The sequence below is a fragment of the Papio anubis genome, chromosome 3, assembly GCF_008728515.1.
Source record: "Papio anubis isolate 15944 chromosome 3, Panubis1.0, whole genome shotgun sequence".
Taxonomy (NCBI): Eukaryota; Metazoa; Chordata; class Mammalia; order Primates; family Cercopithecidae; genus Papio; species Papio anubis.
Window position 1 is genome coordinate 45,974,625 of NC_044978.1, and position 27,968 is coordinate 46,002,592.

The 27,968-nt window shown below is 39.0% G+C and overlaps 1 pseudogene; it reads right to left on the reverse strand.

The window, feature by feature from the left end:
* Positions 1-1,082: 1,082 nt before the first annotated feature.
* LOC101011185 lies at positions 1,083-24,475 on the reverse strand (annotated as a pseudogene).
* Between the last annotated feature and the right edge of the window lie 3,493 nt (positions 24,476-27,968).

Below are 27,968 nucleotides of genomic sequence, written 5' to 3' on the forward strand. Positions count from 1 at the left end.
GGCCTTTCAATGGCAAGGGTCACCTCTAGCCCCTCCATGAAGCATTTGGTCCTTAACATTACGAGCTACAGTGTATATAGAGTGTTATTTTAGGGACACACTCTCGTGCTGTGACACTACAGTTCCTAAGAACTGAGTTAAGGAAGCAGCAGGGAACACCCTGTGCCAAATAGTACAGGAGCTGCTACTCTCAGCAGCGCTGGCCTGGCGACTGAGCAGCTTCAGATAGATATTCATGCTGGTGCCTCAGCAACAGGCACCCATCCTCCTCTGCAGATGCTGGCCAGCAAGCGCTCCTTCCAAGGAGGCCACCTGGGAGAATCTAGGGAGCCTCTGCGGAACTGGGCAACGGCTCTGTGTGCGTATGCTTGGCTTGAGACGTGCCTGCGTGTCAGACTAAACAGCTCTAAAAGGACAGGGGCAGAACTGCCCTTTATTCAACAGTGCACAGTTTGGACTTGGGGCTTTTTCAATTCTAGAAGTGGGATTGCCTCAAAAAAACTAACTGATGAGGCAAATATGAAGTAGGGCTTGTTGCAATTGTAATTTGTCATTCTCTAAAACAGGGATCACATGCCAAGACTGTTCCACAGCACCTTTGCCAGGGAGACAGAGAAAAACCCTTCTCAGAGCCAGTCCCTGCTCCCCAGCGAGTAGGGAAACTGCAACAACCAGGCGACCCACACCAATAACAGGGGCTCCCACACTACAGGTCCCTTGGTCGAGGCCATTCCTTTCTCTCCAAGCATATCCACCTTGGGGACCCACACAGTGCTGCTGTGAAGACATGGCCAGTCCGCTAAATGTCTACAAGAAATAACCATCTGTCACATGTAAATGCCTTGCTGCTGATCCTCTCTGGATAGAAGAGGCTAAGGGTGCTGGTGTTTTTGATCCTGGAGGCTTGGGTTGGGTGAGGCCATTCCTCAGGGTCACTGCAATTGAGAACACTGTGGTGACTTCTGAAATGTGTCCATCCTTTCCATGACATAAAATGCAGCACCTCTAGGATGTGGCCAGTGACAGCTGATGCACTTCAAGAGCCAATTGCAAAAGCTGGGCCGGTTCTTTAAAAACAAAGCTTAGTTCCCTGGCTGGGTGGTCTGACTGAACTGGCTGTCTGAAGAGGTTGTGGTTGTCTCTGGAATCACTCACCTGGGGATTTGCCCTGGCATTGTACTCATTGCCACGGAACCACTGGGGACAGAAGCTGTGTTCATGCTATTAGGTGTCTTGCCAGTAGCCTGTATTTTAAAATAGACCAAATGAAAGATGGGTAAAACAATCCCAGCTAGAAGCATGATAAAAAAGACATTCCATCACTGAATTCCACAGTCTGCACCATTTGTTGGCATCTTTGGAGGAGCTGGGAGCAATTGCTGATAGGAGAGTCTCTATGCAGTAACTTTCCCATAAAAAGATTTGTGACTGCAATGCACGCTCAATATTCTGGTCAATCTCCTTAAAGAAATCCATCAGTTGACTGGCCTGGGCATCAGTGTCTGTGGCTGCTGTCTGGATTTGGCAGTTCTATGGTCACTTCGGTCTCTGCAAATGGGCTCAGAAGGGGTTTTAGTTATTTGTGGGTCTCTGTTAGGATCCCGTTGTTTTTCACTGGAATCGTAATGGTGTGTAAGTCTGAAAGGTCAACAACTCTCATGAAGTTGTTGACCTTGATATCTGCGACTTTGCAGCTGTACTGCAAAGCCAGCTTGTTGAGGCTGTCCTCCTGGGCCAGCCCCTGTTGCAGTAGCACTAGCACCTGCTCCTGGCTGGTGGGGCTGGTAGATACTGCTCTTCCGGGCTCCTTGTCCAGGGCCGCAGAACTACAGGGTGTGAGGGTGAGTCTTCCTCAGAGGAGGCCCCATTGGCATTCTTTTTTTGTTTTGTTTTTTGAGATGGAGTCTCGCTCTGTTGCCCAGGTTGGAATGCAGTAGCATGATGTTGGCTCACTGCAACCTCTGCCTTCTGAGTTCAAGCGATTCTCCTGCCTTAGCCTCCCCAGTAGCTGAGACTACAGGCATGTGCCACCACACTTGGCTAATTTTTGTATTTTTAATAGAGACAGGGTTTCACCATATTGGTCAGGCTGGCCCCTTCTGTGAAAGGAGGGGATTCCTAAATGGAAGCTCACACAAAAACGCATGTGGAGCAGTCAACCCCAAGGCTTGTAAGGGTGGGGCCCCAACATTCCACAAAGGCAGGACCTCAGCCACGGGGGGCCAGCCCTGGACAGTCAGGGTCACCACCCATCCAGCTGCAGAAGGGTCACCCAGGAGCCCGGGGAATGGCGGCCTGGCCCCAAACCAAGGAGTGAGGCAGGCTGGGAGACTGAGACCACACAGACCCCCAGCCAGGACTGTGGACCTCTCCTCCAGGCCCGGTACCTCAGCCAAATTTAAATTTATATTGTTGGAACTGTTAGTGACAGAATATACAGGTCTCATATAGGTTGGTGCAAAAGTAATTGCGGTTTTTGCCATTACTTTTAATAGAACTCCTTGAGATGCCATGGTTTGTGATTCATTGGTCGCATTGATTATTTCTCTTGTTTTCTCAATTCCCCATGCCACACAAGAACTATTTTATATGTGTTTGTATCTTAATATTAACTGTACCGTTTACCATTGCTACTTTATGTGTTTAGGTTTGTTGATTAAATGTTCAAAAAATTTCTGTATGCTGCCCAACTTGATCTTGCAAGTGATTACTGGTAGGTAGTGAAAGTCTGACTGTATAACTTTTCAGTCCTTTTCACATTTGTAAGAGAAGTTTACACAATTATTTCTCATTAATATAAAGTTAGAAATATTAAGAATTCTCATATTTGAAGATAACATAAATAAAGTACAATTTGAAGAACTAAACTTGTAAGTTCACTTGGGTACTACTATTAGTGACCTTCACTATCACACCATTTGATGTGGAAGTTAAATTGCTACCTTAGAGTCAAAAAATTTCCTTGATTAGAATGCATCTGCTGGAATACAACTCAGCGTCTTTGGGCCAACAGCACATTGTAGAATGAATAAAGTAAAGGCAAATGTAAATTAAGGGTAACAATATCAGCCATATGAGCACAAAATGTTATGGTGAAACTCAAGTAAGAAAATAGGCCGGGCGTGGTGGCTCATGCCTATAATCCGAGCACTTTGGGAGGCCGAGGCGGGAGGAGCACTGTCTCTACAAAAACTACAAAAACTACAAAAATTAGCTGGCTGTGGAGGTGTGTACCTGAAATTCCAGCTGCTCTGGAGGCTGAGGCATGAGAATGACTTGAACCCAGGAGGTGGAGAGGTTGCAGTGAGCCGAGATCTCGCCACTGCACTCCAGCCTGGGTGATGGAGTGAGACTCTGTCCCCCCCCCCCCAAAAAAAAAAAGTGTGTGAAAGTATTTTGCAAATACAACGCATGTAAGTCTTGATAAACAGGGGTGATGGAAGATATTTCTGATGGCCTATAGGCAACTCAGAGGCATTTTCTTTCTTCTAGAATCTTTCCTGTTTAGTGGAAATTGGATGCCTGGAAACAAAATTTTCAGAATCCTGGCCAGCAGAATTCTGGGTTAGATTCTATCATTGAGAAGCGTCTGTATGTTATTTGAAAGACTAAAGACTGCTTCAGCAGCAGTGGATAGATTCATGAGGAGCAATCTGAGACAGGCCTTTTTGTAGAGGTCTCTGGGCATTTACTTGAATATCACCTACCATGGGGCAAGAGCACCTATGTTCATTGCCAGCTATATCTTGCAATGCTTGTAACCTTTGAAGTTTCTGAAAGCCACTGGTGACCCCGAGAGTTAGTGCTGGCTTTTTCTGACCTTCATTCCACCAGTCCTTCCACTGATTTTGTAATCATCGAAATTACTGGATGTAACATCCTGTTGCTTGAAACAGGTAAAATGAATTTTGCTTTTCTGAATGAATCCTGGCTGATTTGGGAAATAAGTTTTACAATCAAATACATGACTATTTATTTTCTTTTTATTGATGTATTTATTTATAATATATTTAAGGCATACAAGTGCAGATTTCTTACATGCATATATTGCATAGTGGTGAAGTCTGGGCTTTTAGTGTACCCATCAACCAAATAGTGAACATCGTACCCAATAGGTAATTTTTAAGCCCTCACCTCCTTCCCATCCTTCCACATTTTGTAGTCTCCAGTGTCTGTAATTCCACTTTGTATGTCCATGTGTACCCATTGTTTAGCTCCTACTTGTAAGTAAGAACATGCAGTGTAGCTTATTTCCCTTAAGACAATGGCCTTCAGTTCGATCTGTGTTGCTGCAAAAGACATAATTTCATTCTTTTTATGGTTGAGTAGTATTTCATAGTGTGTGTGTGTATAAATAAAACATTTTCTTTGTCTAAAATATAAAAACATTTTCTTTATTCAGTCCCCTTTTAATAGATACTTTGGTTGATTCCATATCTTTGATATTGTGAATAGTGCTGCGATAAACATATGGGTGCAGGTATCTTTTTTTTTTTTTTTTTTTGGTGACAGAGTTTCACTCTTGTTGCCCAGGCTGGAGTGCAGTGGTGCAATTTTGGCTCACCACAACCTCCGCCTCCCAGGTTCAAGTGATTCTCCTGCCTCAGCCTCCCTAGTAGCTGGGATTACAGGCATGCGCGACCATGCCTGGCTAATTTTGTATTTTTAGTAGAGATGGGGTTTCTCCATGTTGGTCAGGCTGGTCTTGAACTCCTGACCTCAGGTTATCTGCCTGCCTTGGCCTCCCAGAATGTTGGGATTATAGGCGTGAGTCACCATGCCCCGTCTCAGGTATCTTTTTGATATAATGACTTCTTTTCCTTTGGGCATATACCCAATAGTGGAAATGCTGGATTGAATGGTAGTTCTCATTTTAGCTCTTTGAGAACTCTCCATACTGTTTCCATAAATGTTGTACTAATTTACATCCCACTGACAGTGTATAAGCATTTCCTTTTCTCCACATCCTCACCAATACCTGGTTTATTTTTGACCTTTTAATAATGGCCATTCTGATTGGTGTAAGATAATATCTTATTGTGGTTTTAATTTGCATTTCCCTGATGATTAGTGATGCTGATTTTTTCATATGCTTGTTCACCATTTGTATATCTTCTTTGAAAAATGTTCATTTCCTTTGCCCATTTTTTAAATGGGGTTATTTGTTTTATTTTCTTATTGATTTGTGTGAGTTGCCTGTAGATCCTGGATATTAGCCCTTTGTCAGATACATAGTTTGCAAATATTTTTTCTCATTCTGTAGGTTTTCTGTTTACTCTATTGATTGTTTCTTTTGCTGTGCAGAAGCCTTTTAGTTTAAGTCCCATTTGTCTATTTTTGTTTTTGTTGCATTTGCTTTTGAGGACTTAGTCATAACAACTTTGCATGGCCATTGTTCAGAAGAGTTTTTCCTAGGTTTTCTTTGAGGGATTTTTATAGTTTCAGGTATTATGTTTAAGTCTTTAATTTTACCCTAAGTTAATTTTTGTGTGTGGTGAAAGGTGTAGGTCCAGTTTCATTTTTCTGCATATGATTACCCAATTTTGCCAACACCATTTATTGAATAGAGTGTCCTTCCCTATGCATATTTTTGTGGACTTTGTAGAAGATCAGTTGATCATATGAATGTGGCTTTATTTCTGGGTCCTTTATTCTGTTCCATTGAGATCTGATTGTTTATTTTATTTTATTTTTACCAGCATGGCTATAGTAACCATACTGTTTTGGTTACCATAGCCTTGCCGTATAATTTGAAGTCAGGTAGCATGATGCCTCCAGCTGTGTTCTTTTCGCTTATGATTGCTTTGGCTATTCAGGTTCTTTTTTGGTTCCATATAAATTTTAGAATTGTTTTTTCTAATTCAGTAAGAAATGACATTGGTAATTTGATAGGGATTGCATTACATCTGTAGATTGCTTTGGGCAGTTTAGTCATTTTAACAATAATGATTCTTCTAATCCATGAGCATGGGATGTTTTTTCCATTTGTTTGTATAACCTATGATTTCTTTCATCAGGGTTTTGTAGTTCTTGTAGAGATTTTTCGCCTTCCTGGTTAAATATACTCCTAGTTATTTTATTTTTTATTTGTAGCTACTGTAAGATTGCATTTTTGACTTGTTCCTCAGCTACATCATTATTGGTGTACAGAATCCTACTGATTTTTGCATGCTGATTTTTTTATCCTGAAGCTTTACTGAATTCATTTGTCAATCTAAGTTTTTTGGTGGAGTCTTTAGGGTTTCCTAGATATAAGATCATACCATCAGTAAACAGGAAGAGTTTGACTTCCTCTTTTCATTTTGGGTGACTTTTATTTTTTTTCTCTTGCCTGATTACTCTGGCGAGGACTTCAAGTACTATGTTGAATAATAGTGGTGAAATTGGGCATCATTTCCTTATTTCTACTCCTTAGAGGGAATGCTTTCAACTTTTTCCTGTTAAATATGTTATCTGTGGGTTTGTTGCATGTTGCCTTTATTATGTTGAGGTATGTTCCTTCTATGCCTAGTTTGTTGAGGATTTTTATCATAAAGGGATGCTAAATTTTATTGAATGCTTTTCCTGCATCTATGAGATCATCATATGATTATTGTCCTTAACTCCGTTTATGTGATATATCACATTGATTTGCAAATGTTGAACAGTCCTTGTGTCCCTGGGATAAATTCCACCTGATCTTGGTGTATTATCCTTTTGATGTCTATCAGATTGATTTGTTAGTATTTTTTGATGATTTTTGCATCTATGTTCATCAGTGATATTGGTCTGTAGTTTTCTTTTTTTGTTGTGACCTTGTCTGGTTTTGGTATCAGGGTGATATTGGCCTTGAATAATTAATTGGGGAGAATTTCTTTCTCCTGGATTTTTTGAAATACTTTCAGAAGGATTGGCATAAGTTCTTTTTTATAGGTTTGGTAGAATTTGGCTGTGAACTCATCTGGTCCTGGGCTTTTCTTTTGATAGGAGATTTTAAAATACTGATTCAGTCTTGCTACTCATTATTGGTCTGTTCAGGAGTTTTATTTCTTCCTGGTTCAATCTCCGGAGGTTGTATGTTCCAAAGAATGTATCCAATAAAAAGCCATTTAATCACATTCTCTTAGGCTCTGTTTCAAATTATAATGCCCACAAACACCTATCTATCTTCTATCTTCCAACATCACCATATCAGCATAAGGCAGGCAAAATGAAGTTGACCCACAGTCAGGCTTTATTAATATGATCTAGTTACTGTTTCTTCCTTTCCAAAGGTAACTGTCTTCCCCTTTGTACCTGGGGTGATTGACAGTGAAGACATCAAATTATAACATTTTCTTTTATATTTGGGAAATTGGGAGAGTATTTGGGATATTTTACATTTGTCTACTTGAGAATAGACAAAGTGGCTAGCACTCAAAAATTCTCATGATGTTGTGAAAGTATCATCAATTTAAATTTTCTCCTGTTAATTTTAACATGTTTATTATATCTAGGACTATTTCTATTGATTTCTTTTTTCTCCTGGTTATGAGCCAAATTACATCTAGTAATTTTTTACTGTATGCTACACGTTATAAAAATCATGTTGAGAGTCTAAGTTATGTTGTTTTTCTTTACAAAGAGTCAATTTTTATTTTGGCAGAAAGTTGATTTATAGATTTGGTGATTCTTTTGAGTGATTGTTTTCAGCTTTGTTTGTGTGAGTCTACAGAGGCCCTGCATTATGACTAAGATATGCCCTATTCCTAAGTTATGGCTTTTCTGATGTCACATAAAAAATAGGTTTAAAAGATATTGATGCTTAGAAAGCTGTATGAAGTCTATGAGTGGTCAGAATCTCAGCATTGTATGTTCTCTGGAATCTTTATTCAGCTTAAAGACTTCCAGTAGTTGATCCCCATCAAGCCTTGCAGAATTTCACCCTGTGCATACACAACTAAGGATCTGACCAAAGACTCAAGATAATTTCTAATATATTTATGTATTTCCTTCTTTGCATAATCTCTTCCTCTCTGGCACCCTGTTTAGCCAATTCTTACTGTTTCAGCAATCCTTAACTCTAATGTTAATATTATACATTCAGCAAGACTGATTCAGGTTATACCTCTATCTGAGGCAGTTTGAAAATGTGCATAGGCCGGGCGCGGTGGCTCACGCCTGTAATCCCAGCACTTTGGGAGGCCGAAGCGGGCGGATCACAAGGTCAGGAGATCGAGACCACAGTGAAACCCCGTCTCTACTAAAAATACAAAAAATTAGCCAGGCGCGGTGGTGGGCGCCTGTAGTCCCAGCTACTCAGGAGGCTGAGGCAGGAGAATGGCGTGAACCCGGGAGGCGGAGCTTGCAGTGAGCCGAGATCGCGCCACTGCACTCCAGCCTGGGCCACAGCGCGAGACTCCATCTCAAAAAAAAAAAAAAAAAAAAAAAGAAAGTGTGCATAGAACAAAAAAAGGAGTAAAAGTAGAACTTGTGTTATGTGTTTTTCTTCTCCCAAAGATCACTGTCCCATACTTTCTTTTGTCTAATGCTTGAAAACATCCACCTCATATATTTGCTCTGCTTTGTTGCTATTTACTGCAGGAGGGTAAACCTGATACCTATTAACCTATTATGGCTGAATTTCCAGATAACTTCTAGAAGTAAATCATAACTTTACCTTGTGCCATTCTCATGTGTAAATGTGATACAAGGAAGTTCTGTATCTTGTTAATAGCATGGAGATGAATCTAAAATCTGAAAGAGATCAAGACCAAAATAAATTGAGCCCAAAATACTAGATCAAGCCAACCTTGATGAACACCCTGTTTCTGAATTTCTAGTTATAGGGCAATATAAATGTTTCCATTGTTAAATTCAATTTGAATTACATTTTCTGTTACTTGTAGGCAAATAATTTTAATTCATATAAGCCCACACATACATTTTTCAAATTATAAGTTAAATCATATTCTAATGAACTGTGAAAAATATTCAGATTTTTTTTATACTGAGTTTTTAATGTGTCAAACATTATATGAAATAAATGCTCCATTGGTTGGGGCTGAATACAATAGAGACTTTTCATAAAGTCACATTTATGCTAATTAAATCCTCAATGCTCAACATTACACAAATATTTACATAACACTCTGCTAAACAATGACAAAAAAACAAAAGCATGAGTTTATGTCTGTGAGCACTTACACATATATATATGTCTAGAGAAAGTTCTATAAAGACTAAAAGAAAATGCCAAAAGAAGTTGCTATGGGTGGTAGGATTACAGGCTCTTTTTACTTTTTTAAAGTAAAAGTAAAATTTACCTTTAAAATTTATTAGTAAAAGTCAAATTTACTAATAATTTACTATACCGTTTGAATTTTTTAAAAAATCTTATGCTTATAATATGATACTATGTTTCCAGCACTGTGATAAATGACACATATTAATTTTCTCTTTAATTTTCACAACAAAAGATAGGATTATATTATTCTCAATTTACTGATGAAGAAATTGAAGCTTTTATTTTAAGTAAATTATTCAAGATGAAACAATGGAGGAGGTATTACATTTGTAATTAAACATAGCAAGAAAGTTAATTCTTAAAAAATATAATGAGGCTGGGCACGGTGGCTCATGCCTGTAATCCCCAGCACTTTGGGAGGCCAAGGTGGACAGATCACAAGGTCAGGAGACCAAGACCATCCTGGCTAACACGGTGAAACCCTGTCTCTACTAAAAAATACAAAAAATTGGCCGGGCGTGGTGGTGTGTGCCTGTAGCCTCAGCTACTTGGGAGGCTGGGGCAGGAGAATGGCGTGAACCTGGGAGGCGGAGCTTGCAGTGAGCCGAGATCATGCCATTGAACTCCAGCCTGGGCGACAGAGTGAGACTCTGTCTCAAAAATAAATAAATAAATAAATAAATAAATAAATAAAATAATAATAATAATAATACAGGGATACATTTAATGAATGGAAAGATGCTTCTGATATGTTAAGTGACAAAAAGCCAGTTGAAATGCAACTGTCTCAGAAGACCCTCATACCATCCTGGTTATAGACTGGCGAGGTTTTTAACATAGAACATGTGACAATCTTTCTTCTCCTGGAGGAAAAATGGGACCAATGAATTAACATTAGCTTTCCTAATACGCTCAGTACCATAACGGTTTAAGAGAAGATAGAGGGTCTAAAAGATCTGTATTACATACAGCCCTATCTTCTAGAGTTTTGGTTTATAGTTCTTTTAATGATTTTATTAGGGAACAAAAAAATTGTTCTTCAGTGCTTCAATGAAGCCAAGAAAAAGAAGGTACAATTAGATGGGAATATTATTCTGCTTTGAAGAAATTTACAGATTGTACCCACAAAGTTTGACTATAAAGCCCCCCTTTTTGTCCTAATATTTTTCCTGGAAAAGGTCTAGATGACTTGCATGTTTGAAAGAGAGTCTCACTAGCAGATGGTTGAGAAGCAGTTTAGGTAATATCTGACCCAAACATCTGACCCGTCCTTAGGTCATGACCCAAGTCATGACCTTGGGTACAAAATAGACAAACAAATCTGACTGAGCTCTCTCAGTATTCTGAAACCTCTGTTTCATTGTTTTGAAAATAAATCGTCAAAGAAGATAACCTTGGTTTTGGCAAGAATCACATGTTGCTTCTGCTAATCTGTGTTTATACTTTGTTCTCTAATGAATGCATATTATTTATGTAATAAGGCAATGTATTATTTAAGAGTTTTAGGATTGTAGTGAGTCTTAGCTATTATCTAGTTCAAATTCATTTTCCTCCTTTACAGTAGAGTAGCCTGAGGTCTATTGAGAGCAAATATCTGTCTCACATGGAATTAGTAGTGCTACTGCTTAGTAGTGCTTTGCTAAAGATTTTGACTGACACACTCTCTAAAATTTATTTATTTGTTACATAATACATTTTTTTGCACCCTTATCTGAGAGCTTCTTCAGATTTTTTTTAAATAAAGGAGAAATCTGAACAATTGTCATGTGAGTTTGAAATCTGTAGGCTCTATTAAAGCATTTTCTTTTTTTTTTTTTTCTAATTGTATGGAGATTTCAGTGTCAGATATTTAGCGTGAATATTTTGTATCATTTTCTTCTTGCCGTTTAAAAACATTTCTGCTCTAATCTCTAGCCCATCCAAAGACATATTTTGCGTCTTTTTCATTCTTAGAGGTTGCACTGAAGTGATATTTTTGTTTTCTTTCGTGAATGAGATCTTCCAATATAAGGACTGTTTCTTTTGAATGGGGATTTATCTCAGTGGTTTACAAACTCTTAAAAACTTTGCAGATTCTGGCTTTTGAAGGTCAAGTACTCTTTGTACAAATAGCATTTCACTGAATGAGATCTTTGTTAACTTTATTTAGTATTTTTTCACCTTTAACTTCTCTTGGCAGCTTTATTATGATACATGACAGTTATTTTCTTAGAGGGACCTAAATCACAGCATTCACATACAGTTTTTTTTTTTCTTCATGAAGATTTTCTAAATTTAAAAAGTTTTTGTTTCACTGTCCACTTTTGCATCTTTTATATATGTACTATTCAGGATTTTGTTTGATTGCAAGAGACAAAAATCCTGGTCAAGAGTTGCTTAAAGTATGGGGGTTTCTTTTTGTTACACAGAAGAAATACAATGTGTATAAGTTAAGTTACTCAAGCATGTCATCAAATACTATGGCTTTTCCTATATTTCCACTTGACCAACATTTATTGGTTGCTTTTTCCTCATGGTTACAGAATAATTGCTGAATAAATTCTATCTAAAACTGAGTGAAGTTTTTCGATTTTGGGTTTGTTTCTCCTTTAAGGAAAGAATGAACATTCAGTAAAGTGGGGGATAGATTTCAGAGGAGGTGTCTTGAAAAGGTGTTTGAGAGGGTGTAGAGATTGGTGAGAACTGTCTTCTTTTTTCCATCCACCTTTTAACTTTTTCTTTCAATCCAAGCCTGACCTTTGGTACCCAGCTCCCTATCAGAAACAGGAAGCTAATCTCTGGAATATTGATGTCTACTGAAAAGTTGGAAACGCAAGGTTGGATCTTAATCAATCATTAAATAGGGACCTTTTGGGTCCAGACTAGGTAATCATGAATGATAAATGTGTCTCACAAAATCCTGTAATATTGATGTTATCTAGAGCCCCATACCATTTGAAGATCTGGTTCAACATGTCCTGAACCACCAGTTTACAGCTTGTGAGAATCTTCTCCTGATTTCTGTGAATTCCTGTGAATTCTTAATCTTACTTCTTGTTTCCTCTTTGCCTTTTTGCACTTGAGTTTATACTTCTGCACTTTTTCTTTTAAACCTCAAATTTAAAGATGAAGCCAAATCTCCACGGTTTTTCAGAAAACTCCAATTCAATGTTTTATGAGCTCAATGTTGATATAGCTTGGATATTTGTCCCCACCAAATCTTATGTTGAAATTTATCCTCAGTGTTGGAGGTGGGGTCTGGTGGGATGTGTTTGGGTCATGGAGGTGGATCCCTCGTGAGTGGGCTGGTGCCGTCCCAGTGGTAATAAGTGAGTTCTTGCTCTATTAGCTGACATGAGAGCTGATTCTTTAAAAGAGCATGACACCCCTCCCCTCTTTCTTGTTCCTGCTATCGTCATGTGACATGTTGACTCCTACTCCCCTTCCATCGTAATTTGAAGCTTCCTGAGATCCTCACAAGAAGCAAATGCTGGTGTCATGCTTCTTGTATAGCCCTGGTGAACTATGAGCCAAATAAACCTCTTTTCCTTATAAGTTATGAAATATCAGCCTCAGATATTTCTTTATAGCAACACAAAAACAGACTGACTATTTACTATAGGTCTTAGGGACTTTAATATCTATGATTTAGCCTTATATCATTTTCTGGCCTCATGCCTGATACTGCACGGTCCTCTACAAGTCCTCAATCAAACTGGGAGAGTAATTCAGGCTCCTACCTCAGCTGCTTTTGTGGGGAACAGTCTCACCAGGCAAGCCCTTTTCCCAGATTTCCACAAATTTTTGAAAATAAATCATTCTGTAAATTGATAAATCTATTAGCTAGAGATATTTTTGTTGATTTTGATAGAAGCCAAACTCAAAGTAATTAGGGAAAAATGGGACTTTATTAACTCATAACACTGAAATATCTAGATACAACATTGCCTTAGTCAGAGTTTGAGACAAATCAGAAAAAAAAAATATATTCTTGATACGGCCATGAGAGTTCCTTTTCCTAGTATTGCTTCACTCGCAGATAGGCTATATTTTTGTTTGTTTTTTGTTTGTTTCATATGGTTTTATTTTAAAATTATATTTCTTGAAATTGTTTACATTTGTTGGATTTTATGATAGTTGGGAATCTTACAAGTTTTCTACCACAGATCATTTAGCCCCAGGACCTGCTATTGACCAACTGTGTGGTCTGGATCAAGTCACTTAACCATATCTGTTAAATGGGAATAATATTACTGGTCTCAGAGGATTTTTAAAAGATTAAATGAGTTGATTCATGTCCTAGTTTTCTTAAAGTTTTTAATTTTAATTTTTTAATGGATATACAGTAGGTATATATGTATTTATGGGGTACCTGAGATATTTTGATATAGGCAAACAATGTGTAATAATCACATCAAGGTAGATATGGTATCCATCACCTCAAGCATTTATCATTTCTTCATGTTATAAATATCCCAATTATACTCTGTTATTTTAAAATGTAGAATAGATTACTGTTGACTGTGGTGACCCTGTTGTGCTCTTAAATATTAGACCTTATTCATTCTATCTAACTATATTGTTTGTGCCCATTAACCATCCCCACTTCCTCCCCATCTATCTATCCTTCCCAATCTCTGGTAGCTATCATTCTACTGTCTATCTCCATGAGTTCAACTGTTTTAATTTTTAGCTCTCATGTATAAATGAGAACATGCAAAGTTTGTCTTTCTGTACCTGGCTTATTTCACTTAATATGAAGACTTTCAGTTCCATGCCTGTTGTTGCAAATAACAAGATCTCATTTTTTTAAATGACTGAATAGTACTCTATTGTGTATATGTACCACAAATTTCTTTAACCATTTGTTTGTTGATGGATACTTAGGTTGCTTCCAAATCTTGGCTATTGTGAATAGTGCTGCAATAGACATGGGGATGCAGATATCTTTGTTATACTTATTTCCTTTCTTTTGGGTATATACCTAGCAGTGGGATTGCTAGATCATATGATAGTTCTTATTTTAGATTTTTGAGGAACCTCTATACTGTTCTCCAGTGACTGTACTACTAGGTTACATTCCCACCAACAGTGTGTGAGGCTTTCCCTTTCTCCATATCCTCACTAATATTTGTTATTGCCTGTCTTTTGGATCAAAGCCATTTTAACTGGAGGGAGCTGATATCTCATCGTAGTTGTGATTTGCATTTCTCAGATGCTCAATGATGTTGAGCACTTTTTGAAAATACCTGTTGCCATTTGTATGTCTTCTTTTGTGAAATCAAATTTTAAAATCAGATTATTAGATATTTTTTCCTATGGAGTTGCTTGAGCTCCTTATATATTCTGGTAATTAATCCCTTGTCAGATGGACAATTTGCAAATACGTTTTTCCACTCTGTGGGTTGCTGTTGATTGTTTCCTTTGCTTTACAGAAGCTTTTTAACTTGATGTGATCCCATTTGTCCATTTTTACTTTGATTTCCTCTGCTTATGGGGTATAACTCAAGAAATCTTTGCTTTAACCAATGTCCTTGAGAGTTTCCCTAATGTTTCTTTTAGTAGTTTCATAGCTTAAGGTCTTAGATTTAAGTATTTAGTCTATTTTGATTTTGTTTTCGTATATGGTGAGATATAAGGGTCTAGTTTCATTCTTCTGTGTATGGCTATCCAGTTTTTCCAGCACCATTTATTGAAGAGGCCACCATTTCCCTAAGGTCCTTGGCATCTTTGTTAAAAATAAGTTCACTATAACTATATGGATTTATTTCTGGTTTCTCTAGTCTCTTCCATTTGTCAGTGTGCCTGTTTTTATGCAAGTATCATGTGGTTTTGGTTACCATAATTCTGTAGCATAATTTGAAGTCAGGGAATGTGATTCCTCCAGTTTTGTTCTTTTTGCTGAGGATGGCTTTGGCTATACTGGGTCTTTCGTGGTTCCATACAAATTTTAAGATTATTTTTTCTATTCCTGTGAAGAATGCCATTAGTATTTTGATAGGAATTGCATCAAATATGCATATTGTTTTGGGTAGTATGGACATTTGAACAATATTAATTCTTCCAACCCATGAATATGAGATATGTTTCCATTTTTTTGTGTCCGCTTCAATTTCTTTCATCAGTGTTTTATAGTTTCTATTATACAGATTTTTCACTTCTTTGAATAAGTTTATTGCTAGGTATTTTAATCTTATTTTTAGCTATTGTGAATTAAATTACTTTATTCATTTCATATTCAGATGATTCACTGTTGGCACATAAAAATGCTACTGATTTTTGTGTGTTGATTTTGTATCCTTCAACTTTACTGAATTTGTTTAACAATTTTAACAGTTTTTCTTTTTTCTGGTGGAGTCTTTAGGATTTTCCAAATATGAGATCATCTCATCTGCAAACAAAGGTAATTTGATGTCTTCCTTTCCAATTTGGGTACCCTTTATTTCTTTCTCTTTTCTGATCACCCTAGCCAGGACTTCCAGTACTACGTTCAATTATAGTGGTGAAAGTGGGCATCCTTCTCTTGTTCCAAATGTTAGAGGAAAGGCTTTCAGTTTTTCTTCATTCAGTATAATACTAGCTGTAGGCATATTGTATACGGCTTTTATTATGTTGAGGTATGTTCCTTCTATACCCAGTTTTTGAGGGATTTTTAGTATGAAGGGATGTTAAATTTTATCAAATGCCCTTTCAACATTAATTGAAATGATCATGTGGTTTTTGTCCTTCATTCTGTTGATATGATGTATCACATCGATTGATTTGCATACGTTGAACTATCCTTGCATCCCTGGAGTAAATCCCTCTTGGTCATGATCGATGATCTTCATAATGAGTTCTTGAATTCAGTTTGCTAGTATTTTGTTGAGGATTTTTACATAAATGCTCATCAGGGATATTGGCCTGTAGTTTCTTTTTCTGATGTGTCATTATCATGTTTTGGTATCAGGGTAATACTGGCCTCATAGAATGAGTTTTGAAGTATTCCCTTTTCCTCTAGTTTTTGAAATAACTTGAGTAGGAGTGGTATTAGTTCTTATTTAAATGTTTATTAAAATTCAGCAGTGAAGCTATTGAGTTCTGGGCTTTTCTTTGTTGGGAGACTTTTTATTATGACTTTGATTTCATTACTTGTTATTGGTCTATTCAGGTTTTAGACTTCCTCATGATTCAATCTTGGTAGGTGGTATGTGTCTAAGAATTTATCCATTTCTTCTAGGTTTCTCAGTCCTCCAGGGGAATGATTCCAGCTTTTGTTCATTCAGTATGACGTTGGCTGTGGGTTTGTTATAGACGGCTCAATATTCAAGTATAAGAAGGTTATGTAAGCAGAGTCATCCCAAAGACATTTAATAAGCAAACTTATTAAATCTCAAGACATTTAATAAGCAAACTCCCAAAGATCAAGGATAAAGAAAGGATAATAAAATCTGTAGGAAAAAGAAACAAATAACATAGAAAGGAACTCTAATATGTCTGGCAGCAGACTTCTCAGTGGAAATCTTACAAGCCAAGAGAGAGTGACATGACATATTTAAAGTGCTGAAAAAAAAGAAGTTTTATCATAGAAAAATATATCCAGTAAAATTATTCTTCAAACATGAAGGAGATGTTGGATTTTTATCAAAGGCTTTTTCTGTATCTACTGAGATGATCATAGGGTTTTTGTTTTTAATTATTTTAATGTGGTGAGTCATATTGATTTATGTGGAATCAACCTTGCATCCCAGAGTTAAAGCCTGCTTGATTGTGGTGGATTGACTTTTTGATGTTTTGTTGGATCCAGTTCCCTAGCACTTTGTTGAGGATTTTTGTGTCCATGTTGAGGAATTCAGCCATTTCCTCTAGATTTTCTAAAATGTGTGCATAGAGGTGTTCATAATAGTCTCTGGGGATCTTTTAATTTCTGTGAGATCAGTTGTGATGCCATCTTCGTTGTTTCTGATTGTTCTTATTTGGATCTTCTTTTTGTTTGTTAGTCTAGCTAATCAGCTATCAATATTGCTTATTCTTTTGAAAAATCAACTCTTAATCTCATCGATCTTTTGCATGGATTTCTGTGTCTCAGTTTCATTCAGTTCATCTCTGATTTTAGCTATTTATTTTCTTCTACTAGCTTTGGGGTTGAATTATTCATTTTCTTCTAATTCCTCTACTTGTGATGTTAAGTCGTCATCACGTCTTGATGTGAAGGCATTTTAGTACTATACATTTTCCTCTTAGCACTGCTTCAGCTGCATCCCAAAGGTTTTGGCAGGTTGCATCTCTATTTTCATTAATTATGTATGTATATTTTTGATTCTATCTTAATTTTATTGTTCATTCAAGAGTTATTCAGAAGCAAGTTGTTTAAGTTCCATGGTTTTGTGTAGGTTTGAGAGACCTTCTTGGTACTGATTTCCATTTTTATTGCACTATGGTCTGAGTATATGCTTGTTATGATTTTGAATTTTTTGAAAGAGAGAGCTTGTGCAGAGGAACTCCCATTTTTAAAACCATTAGATCTCACGAGACCCATTCACTGTCATGAAAACATCATGGAAAAGACCTGCTCTCATGATTTAATCATCTCCCACTGGGTCCGTCCCACAACATGTGGGAATTATGGGAGCTACAAGATGAGATTTGGGTGGGGACACAGAGCCAAACCATATCAGTTCCCAAAGTCCATTGTGTCATTCTTAGGCTTTTACGTCCTCATAGCCTAGCTCCCACTTATGAGTGAGAACATATGACGCTTGATTTTCCATTCATGAGTTACTTCACTTAGAACAATAATCTCCAATTCCATCCAGGTTGCTGTGAATGCCATTAATTCTTTCCTTTTTATGGCTGAGTAGTTTTCCATTGTGTGTGTATATTTTTTTCATTTAGCTGGGACTTAATTAAACTGAAGAGCTTTTGCACGCGAAAGGAACAGTCAGCAAAGTAAACAAGCCACAGAATGGGAGAAAATCTTCACAATCTATGTGTCTGACAAAGGACTAATATCCAGAATCTATAATGAGCTCAAGCAAATTGGCAAGAAGAAAACAAACAATTACACCAAAAACTGGGTTAAGGACATAAATAGACAATTCTCAAAAGAAGATATACAAATGGCCAATACACATATGGAAAAAAGCTCAACATCACTAATGTTTCTATGTTTTTGCACTCCCTTAAAGACCTTTCATAATGGTGGTCTGGTGGTAATAAATTCCCTTAGTGCTTGCTTGTTTGAGGATTTTATTTCTCCTTCACTTATGAAGTTCGGTTTCACAGGATATAATATCTTTGGCTAAACTTTCTTTCTTTCTTCTTTTTTTTTTTTAAGAATGCTGAAATAGGTGCCCAATCTCTTCTTGTCTGTGGAATTTGTGGAGTTTCTTCTGAGACTTCTGCTTCTAGCCTGATGGGGTTCTTTTTGTAAGTGAACTGAAGTTTTCTACTGCTGCCTTTAAGGTTTTTTCTTCTGCACTGACCTTAGTAAATCTGATGACTATGTGCCTTGGGTACAGTTGTCTTATGTCGTAGCTTAAAGAATCTGTTCTATTTCTTGAATCTGTACGACCTCATCTTTAGCAAGTTTAGGGAAATTTTCACAGACTATATCCTCAAATATATTTTCCAAGTTGCTTATCCTCTCTTTTCCTCTCATTCAAGAATGCCAATGAGTCACATCTGTAAGCCCAGCACTTTGGGAGGCCGAGGAGGGCAGATCATGAGGTCAGGAGATCGAGACCATCCTAGCCAATGTGGTGAAACCCCATCTCTACTAAAAATACAAGGAAAATTAGCTGGGCATGGTGGCATGTGCCTGTAATCCCAGCTACTTGGGAGGCTGAGGCAGGAGAATCGCTTGACCCAAGAGTCAGAAGTTGAAGTGAGCCCAGACTATACCACAGCACTCCAGTCTGGTGACAGAGTGAGACTCCATCTCAAAAAAAAAAAAAAAAAAAAAAGGTCTCTTTACATAATCTCATTTCTTGGAAGTTTTGTTTATTTTTAAAATTCTTTTTTCATTACTTTTGTCTAAGTTGATTCGAAGAACTGGTCTTCAAGCTCTGAGATTCTTCTTTTCAACTTGAACTATTCTGCTGTTGACACTTCTGATTGTATTGTGAAATTCTTGAAGTGATTTTCTTTTCAATTCCAGAAGTTCACAGTTTGATTCTTTTTAAAAATGACTATTTCATCTTTCAGTTTCTAGGTTGTTTAACTAAGTTCCTTGGATTGGGTATCAACTTTCTCCTTTATCCCAATGAGCTTCTATGCCATTCCGTTTTGAAATCTATGTCTGTCATTTCATTCATCTCAATCTTGCCAAGAATCATTTCTGGGGGACTAGTGTGTTTGATGATAAGGGGGCACACCAGCCTTTTGAGTTGCCAGGGTTCTTATGTTGGTACTCTCTCATGTGTGAGGGCTGGTCTTCCTTTAACTGTGATGTAAATTGAGTATAGTCAGTAGGCTTCAATCTGGGTGTTTCCAGAATGCTAGAACTTTGTGTAGAATCTTTATTTGTGGCTGGATCTTTGCTTTGGTGCTCAGGAGTGTTGGCTGACAGATAGGCTCCTACTCAGCTGCATGGCTGTTTTGTTTTGGCTTAGTTGGCAGTAATGCTCTGTGGTGTGGGAGGAGCAAGATGACACCTTCAGCTGATTCATTCCTGGGCCTTGGAGGAGCCCTTTCCAATCATTGACTCCATCCCCAAGTTTCTTTTGTTAGGTGTTCTGGAAGATGGGACTCCCTTAGGCAGGGCCTGCAGTTGGCAGACAGACTGTACCCTTCCCAGACCAGCCATGTGGAGGGAGACACACCCTGCTTTTCTACTGGCCTGCAAACCTAGGAATCTCACCCCTCTTTGTGGTCTAAGAGTGAGAGCTCACCACTGCTTGGACACTGCCCAAGCTAGCAAGTCTCACCTAGGAGCAGTGTTAATGTGTGAAGTCACCTGACCCACCACTTGCGGGCTCTAGCATGCGTGGTCTGCTTGGTTATAAGTGGTGGGTGTGGGTGGAGTCACCCATCTTGCCATCTGGATGTTTGCTGGGGGAATAGGAGACTGAGCCTACTGGCAGAATTCAGGTGGAAGTGGGACTACTGGGCTGGAAGCTCTAGCAGGTAACTTGCCTGGCTACACATGGTAGAGGTGGGTTGAGTTGCCTACCTTGCTGCCTGACTGTTTCCTGGGGGAACACAGGGCTGTGCCTGGCCACAAAGTTCAGACAGAAGCAGGACTGCTTTCTGGAAGCTCTAGCAGACATGACTTACCTGGTTTTGAGCACCCAGGGTGGGTGGAGTTGCCTGACCTGGCATCCAGATATTTCCCAGGGGAACAGAAGGCTGCACCTACCTACAGAATTCAGGCAGAAGCAGGGCTTCTGTGTGGAGACTGGCTTTGAGCCTTGTCTGGTGAGGGATGTGAAGCAAGCTTACTGCTCCTGGGCACAATGATTGCAGTCTCTGTTGGAGCTATTGCATTGGTGCTGGTCTGTTCCAGGGTCCAAGGCTTGTAGAGGTCCCCGTGGACTTGAGTGTTGCCTTTGCAAAAATTCCGGGTGGCTCTTTGCTGCAGTTTAGAGGCCCAGGGTTGGGGGTCGGAGGGATTCTCATGTTCCTAGACTTGCACAGGTTCCTGTGGGAAGTGTGAATTTTCCAGAGGCTCTCACTCACTCACCTTTTCCCCATGTTAAGAAGGTTCTCTTGGTTCTACACTGATCCCAGATGGGCTGCTGGCCAGCTTTGCTCCTTTCTGCTCTGTCTGTCCCCTCACTGTGTTTATGGATCCTGATGTGGTTTCTTAGACAATCAACTTGCAAGGTCAGTGTTCACTAGCCACTCTGTCCGCTCCCTGTGAGAGAGGCACACATGAGCTGTTTCTAGTCTGCCATGTTGACCCTCTCCCTTGTGGAATGGACTTGATGTTTGTGAGTATTTGTTGATTTCTGGGCATTGGAGAGTTAGGTATTTATTGTGGTCTTTGCAGTCTGGGCTTGTTTGTACCCATCCTTCTTGGGGAGATTTTCCAAGGATTCAAAAGGAATTCTGTTGTGATCTATGTCCTTGATCGCTGCAGCCATATCTACATTAGGGGGCACTCCAAGGCCAGTAATGCTGTGACTCTTGCAGACTAGTAGAGGTACTGCCTTGAGGTTTTAGGTAAGAGCCCAAAGAATTCTATGAATTATTAGGCTGGTGCAAAAGTAATTGTGGTTTTTGCCATTGAAAGTAATGGCAAAATCTGCAATTATTTTTGCACCAACCTTACCTTTCTCCAAACAGACTCTCTCTCTCTCTCTCTCTCTCTCTCTCTCTCTCTCTCTCTCTTCATGCCCTGCTACCTGCAGCTAGGGGAGGGATGACTTAGCACCCCTGTGGCCACCACCACTGGGTCTATGCTGAGTCAGACCTGAAGCCAGTACAGTACTGGGCCTTGCTGAAGGCTTATGGTGACTATTGCCTGGCTACTGCTGATATTTATTCAAGGTCCAAGGGTATTTTAGTTAGAAAGTGGTGAATCAAGCCAGGCTTGTCTCTTTCCCTTTAGGGTAATAAGTTTCCTTCTGGTCCAGGGTGGGTCTAGAAATGCTGTCCAGGAGCTAGGGCCTGGAGTTGTGAACATCAGGACTCCACTTGTTGTTACTGTGACTGAGATGGTACCCAAGTTGCAAGACTAAGTTCTTTTTACTCTTCCTTCACCTTTCCTTAAGCAGGAGTCTCTCCCTGTGACCACCACAGCTGACAATGTGCTGAGTCATGCCTGAAGTGAGTACTGCACCATAGGGACTGAAGATTGTGGACTGCAGTACACAGAGTAGAGTCAAGAAGCAACTAGCAGGGTTGGAGGTGAGCTGGAGTACAGGATGCAGAGCAGTGGTTGCTGGGCAGACAGATTCCAAGGCAAGGTCTGGCCTGAACACACATGTTTACATGAATCAGGTAGCCTCCACTCACGACCTTCTGAAAGGAAATAGGAAGACTTTTATTTCCCTAAGAGGAAATTGATCTACTAAAAGTAATAATGTTTTCCACATACAAGTCAAAGCACAACTTTTGTTTTGATTCAAAACTTTCATTGTGGTAGGGAGAGGGTGCTATTTAAAAGTTCCCTATATAAAAATATTAGAGGAAATGAAAAATTACTTTATTAGATGAATTCTGACTTCTATTTTGTGGTAGAGAAAGGGAGGAATTAGGAAATACAGCAGAAGAGAGAGAAACATGTAAAAGGAAAACTGGCAGAGATGGAAATTCTTCCGTTAAGAAGAAAGGGAGTGTAGATTAGTAGGTACAAACTATTCTTATTACACTTCAGATTTTACTTGAACTTCGGGGTTAGGCATTTCCATTTTTTCCCTTGGAATTCTTTGATTAGGATCAGTAAATATGAGACATTTAAGTTGCGATTACCCCCTTTCTGAACGCATGGTCGACATTGCTAACACATCTATTCTTCCAAGTCTGCATGTAGCCTTAAAATGTCCTTAACAGGCTGCTTAAGGCAGCCTCCACCAGTTAATCGAGTTGACACGCAAAATTAAACCTATTTGTTATCCTGGTATTAGATGTACATTCTGACAGATATATAGGATCATGTCTTGGAATATATTGGCAGTACCTAGTGCAGTATTATGACCTTGAGAACTGGATAAAGTGGATTTAGATTGGGTCCAGCCCATACACTGGGGATTCCTCTTATGAGATATACAACTGTAAAACATATACTGAACTGACTTGGAGCAGTTAGATTATTTCATTCCTAATTATGTTCGGAAGTTAATGGGACAACCAGCATGTCTTACCTTTCCCCAGTCAACTGAATAGAACTCAACTGTGTGATTCTGGGAACTGCACAGTGGTTACTGGAATCTCCTGATTCTGAACTAAATGAATGCTAAATTTGGATTAATTTGAAATCAGTAGAAAGAGGATGTTAGAGAAATTTTGTGTTATTTTTGTAAATACATTGATTAAATTTTGTAGAAGACATTTTCATTTGGAATTGCAAAAGCAGCCACAAAAATAGTAGGCTGAATATCTGTAAGTTAAAAATTATTTAATTGGAGAACAGAAAAAAGTGAGGCCCAAAAAGAAGACATAATTACTTAAATAGTAAAAAGAATAAAACTTGAAAAATTGCTAGAGGTACATAATGATTCTATGTTTTATCATCTTTCTACCCTTACTTAAATGGTACTTTGCACCTCAAGTCATTAATACTCCATTTCCTCTAAATTATACTTATTAGATAATGTATCAAAGATATTAATTTTATTCTATTACATAAAAGTTCATTTACTTTAGGAAAATTAATATAAAAGAGCATTCCAGTATTCCATTAAAAGTATATGACAAGCAACAGATAGTATTAAAAACTTCAGTCAAATTTTCCTGGGTATCTGTAAAAATATGTAAAAAATTAAAGTGCTGTTTCTTTAATTTACCAGTTTAGTTTGGAAATTGTCAATTACAATTATCAAGTAGCTTTCAGGAGTATAGCCTCTGTCATGCTCAGTAGTGGAAATACTAAAAATATAAACTAACACAAAATAAGCTAAATGTTTATACCAGTGGTCAAAGAATAGGCTTACACTAATAACGAAACTGGAAGGAGAGATCCTTTTCTTGCAGCTTCCTTTTTATGAAAGCATGGGTTTGACTGAAGTGTATGTGTGTAACTTAGAAATTAAAGATGGCTTATAATAATAGAAAATTAGACCTTATATTTTTTATATATTTTCTTTTAAATTTTAGAGACATGATCCTGCTCTGTCTCCCAGGCTGAAGTGCCATGGCATGATTATAGCTCACTGTAAACTTGAACTCCTTAACTCATGCAGTTCTCTTGCCGCAGCCTTCCTAGTAGCTGGGTGATGACACCCAGCTAATTTTTTAATATTTTTGTGGAGACAGAAGTGTCACTATTTTGCCTAGCTTGACCTCAAATGATCCTCCCACCTCAACCTCCCAAAACACTGGGATTAAGGAGTGAACCACCGTGTCTGGCCTGGTGTGCATGTTCTTGATTCCTTTTTCTAGTAGCTTGGTTTTCTGAGACTCATAGCATTGTTTGTTTAGTGTTCATAGAAAGCTTCTACAGCCAGCATCTGGAGAACTAAACCCGTTCCAATTCTGTGCCTTTAGCTCGAGCTGATCCATTCACACATTATGTGTCCAATGCACAATAATTGTCCTGGAACTTTGCTTCTTTACTGCATCCTGCTACGTTCTGTGCTTACCTGACCCCTGAACTCTTGGCTTCACATCCTGTTTCTTTTGTTGTGCTTGATCTTGGACATCATGCATGATTTAGTTTCTTTCTGAGACTCTCAACACAGCATTCTGCTTGTTTTATTTAAGTTAGCCGCAGAGTCTTTTAATTTCCAATTGTCCCTAATAATCTGAGCCCAGAGGATCCAGCTGAGCTACCAACAGATGCTATTGCCAGATATATAACTAGTATTGTCATGTGCATAACTCCCTGCCCCCTCAGGCCAGAGCTGAAGCTGCACACCCCCTCCTAGGGAAATAGTACTTTGGCAGAACCTCTCCATCTACCTCTCTCAGTCATGGCTGCGCCTCACCCCTAGGGGCCTGAGCTGAAGCTGTGCACCACTCCCTGGAAAAATGGTTAATCGGTAGAACTCCATCTGCTCTTCCCAGTCACTGGTGCATTGTGCTCCTAAGGGCTCTGAGCTGAAGCTATGGACTTCCTCCTGAGAAAACAGTGCCTTGGCAGAGCCATTCCGTAGACTTCTCCCATCACTGCTGTGCCCTACCCCCTTGAGGGAGTTGAAGCTGTACACTACCACTGGAGGAAATCATGCCTGGGCAGAGCTGCTGCATCTACTCCTCACAGCCACTGTTGCTGTACCATGTACCGGGGGAATGGAGCTGAAGCAGTACACTACCTTCTCAGGGAAACAGTGGCTTGGTGGAGTTGTTCCATATGCCCTTCTGAGTCACTGTCATTCCCCACCCCTAGAGCCCTGTGCTAAAGCTACACACTGCCTCCAAAGGAAATGGTAGCTCAGCAGAGCTCCTCAACATACCTCTCCAGGTTGCTAAAGCATTCTGAACCCCCTGTCAGATTTGAAGCAGTGCCAGGCATCCCAAGGAAATAGTGCCTTGGCCACCCAGAGCAGTCACACTCCTCTGTGTCTGAGCTGAAATGGTACCCTGTCCTCTGGGAAAACAGTACCTTGACCTACCAGAGCAGCTATGCTGCCCTTCCAGAAGATGGTGTCTTGGCTTCCTAGAGCAGTCACACATCACGATACCTAAGCCGAAGCAAGACACTGCATCTTAGGGAAATGATGCCTGGGCCAGAATAGTCACATACCCTAAGTCTGAGTTGAAGAGGCATATTGCCTCCCAGGGAAGTGGTGCCTTGGCCAAGCTGAGTAGCTACACATTCCAGGGTTAAGTTGACATAATTGCCACATCCTAGGGAAATAGAGTGGTGGCTGAGCTGAGACACCTTTTCCTACAGGCAAAACAACTCTAGTAGCCCGCTTACCTGAAGCTGCACTAGCTCTCTAAAGCCTGAACTTCTGACATGCTCCTCTCCCTGGGGAGTGGAGTCATTAGTATGCTGCTCCCTGCCCACCAGAGCCCAAATGACAGCTGTGCTCTACCATGCCACCACTGCACCTGGTCTCAGTGAGTTTATGGTATAGCCACACCTCACCATCCCAGAGTCTAGTGTCATCATTCTACGGTGCCTTGTCCTCTGGGACCTGAGTTGCTACTGAACCCTATTGGCTCAGATTCTCAAATTACAGCCATAACTTCTTCCCTGGACTCAAAACTTCAGAGCACTCCTTTTTCTCTGGAGTCAGACAAGGGTTGTTTACTCCCTGGGAGTAAAATCAGAGTTACATCCCAGTTCCTGGGCGCACACTTTTATGGGTGCCTCAGAGTAACAGACCCTGGCTCTGTGGGCAACCAACATCTGATCCTGCCATAGAAACAAACCTGCAGCTCATCCTTGTAGGGACATGGATGCAGCTGGAAACCATCATTCTCAGCAAACTATTGCAAGAACAGAAAACCAAACACCGCATGTTCTCACTCATAGGTGGGAACTGAACAATGAGATCACTTGGACTCGGGAAGGGGAACATCACACACCGGGGCCTATTATGGGGAGGGGGTAGGGGGAGGGATTGCATTGGGAGTTATACCTGATGTAAATGACAAGTTGATGGGTGCTGACGAGTTGATGGGTGCAGCACACCAACATGGGACAAGTATACATATGTAACAAACCTGCACATTGTGCACATGTACCCTAGAACTTAAAGTATAATTAAAAAAAAAAAAAAAGAAACAAACCTGCAACTCAATATGCAGGTGCCACAATAGGTTCATGAGACCTTAAGCCTAGGTCCTGGGCCCCACAGCTGCTCCAAGTACCTGCACATGGAACCCAGCACAGCTGCAGCTGCTTATAGGCCATGTTAGACCTGATACAGGGATCCCTTCAGTTATGTCTCTTCATTTTGGATAAAATGAGAATAGGAGGACCCCATAGCCTTTGTCACTGAAGACCTTAACAACCTATTAATCTGCTGCCACTGCCACAAACTTTTACAACCTAGGCCATGGAGACACCCTCAGTTGTTATTATTGAACACAACTGAAGAAGCTGCACAAAAACTATACCACTGTATCTACCAGAAACAGAGTCACTATACCCTTTCCAACTGGTACACTAAGATATAATGGTAGGTGGAAGTCTTTCTGTGAAAGCCACTCTAGAAAATTTGAAAGAGGAAGTTGTTCTACCAGATGCATAGACATTAGTGCAGGGATAAAAGAAACATGAAAAAGCAAGAGAATATAATGCAACCAGGGGAGCAGAATAAATCTCTAATAATAAACCCCAATGAAAAGGAAATCTACAAATTGTCAGAAAAGGAGTTTATAATAATAATATTAAGGAAATTCAATGACATACAAGAAAATACAGATACACAATTTAATACAAACAAAAAACCTACAATATGAATAAGAAATATTGTTAGTCCTCTAATGTCCAAGTCCTATGAAAAAGAAACTTAACAGATATCATAAAAAGTAACCAAACAGAAATCATATAGTTGAAGGATTCAATTAATAAAATTAAAATAAACAGTAGAGAGCTTCAACAGCAGACTTTATTAAGCAGAAGGAAGAATCTTTGAACTTAAAGATAAGTCATTTGAAGTTGCCTCATCAGAGGAAAAAAAATAAAAATAAAAAAGAGTAAAGAAAGCCTTCATATTATGGGAGTCCCAGAAAGGGAAAGGATGGGAAAAACATAGAAAATCAATTTAATTAAACAATAGTTGAAAACCTCACAAGTCTTTGGAGAGATAGTCCAAATTCAAGAAGCTCAAAGATTCCTAAATAGATCCAACCCACAAATGTCCCAACTGAAGTACATTACAGTCAAATCTTCAAAAGAAAAACATCAAGTCCCATATAAAGAACTCCCTTTAGATTAACTGCATATTTTTTCAGCAGAAACCTTATAGGCCAGGAAAGAATGGGATGATATATTTAAAGTGCTGGTAGAAAAACAATTATCAGTTAAGGATACTATATCCAACAAAGCTATCTTTCAGAAATGGGGTAGAAATAAAGTTTTTCCCAGACAAGCAAAAACTAACAATTCATCACTATTAGATTAGCCTCACAAGAAACAGTCAAGGAATTCCTAGAAGTTAAATATAATAATTGTCATTATAAAAACACACAAAAGTGTAAAACTCACTGGCAAAGCATATACAGAAGCAAGAGAGAGAAAAGAATC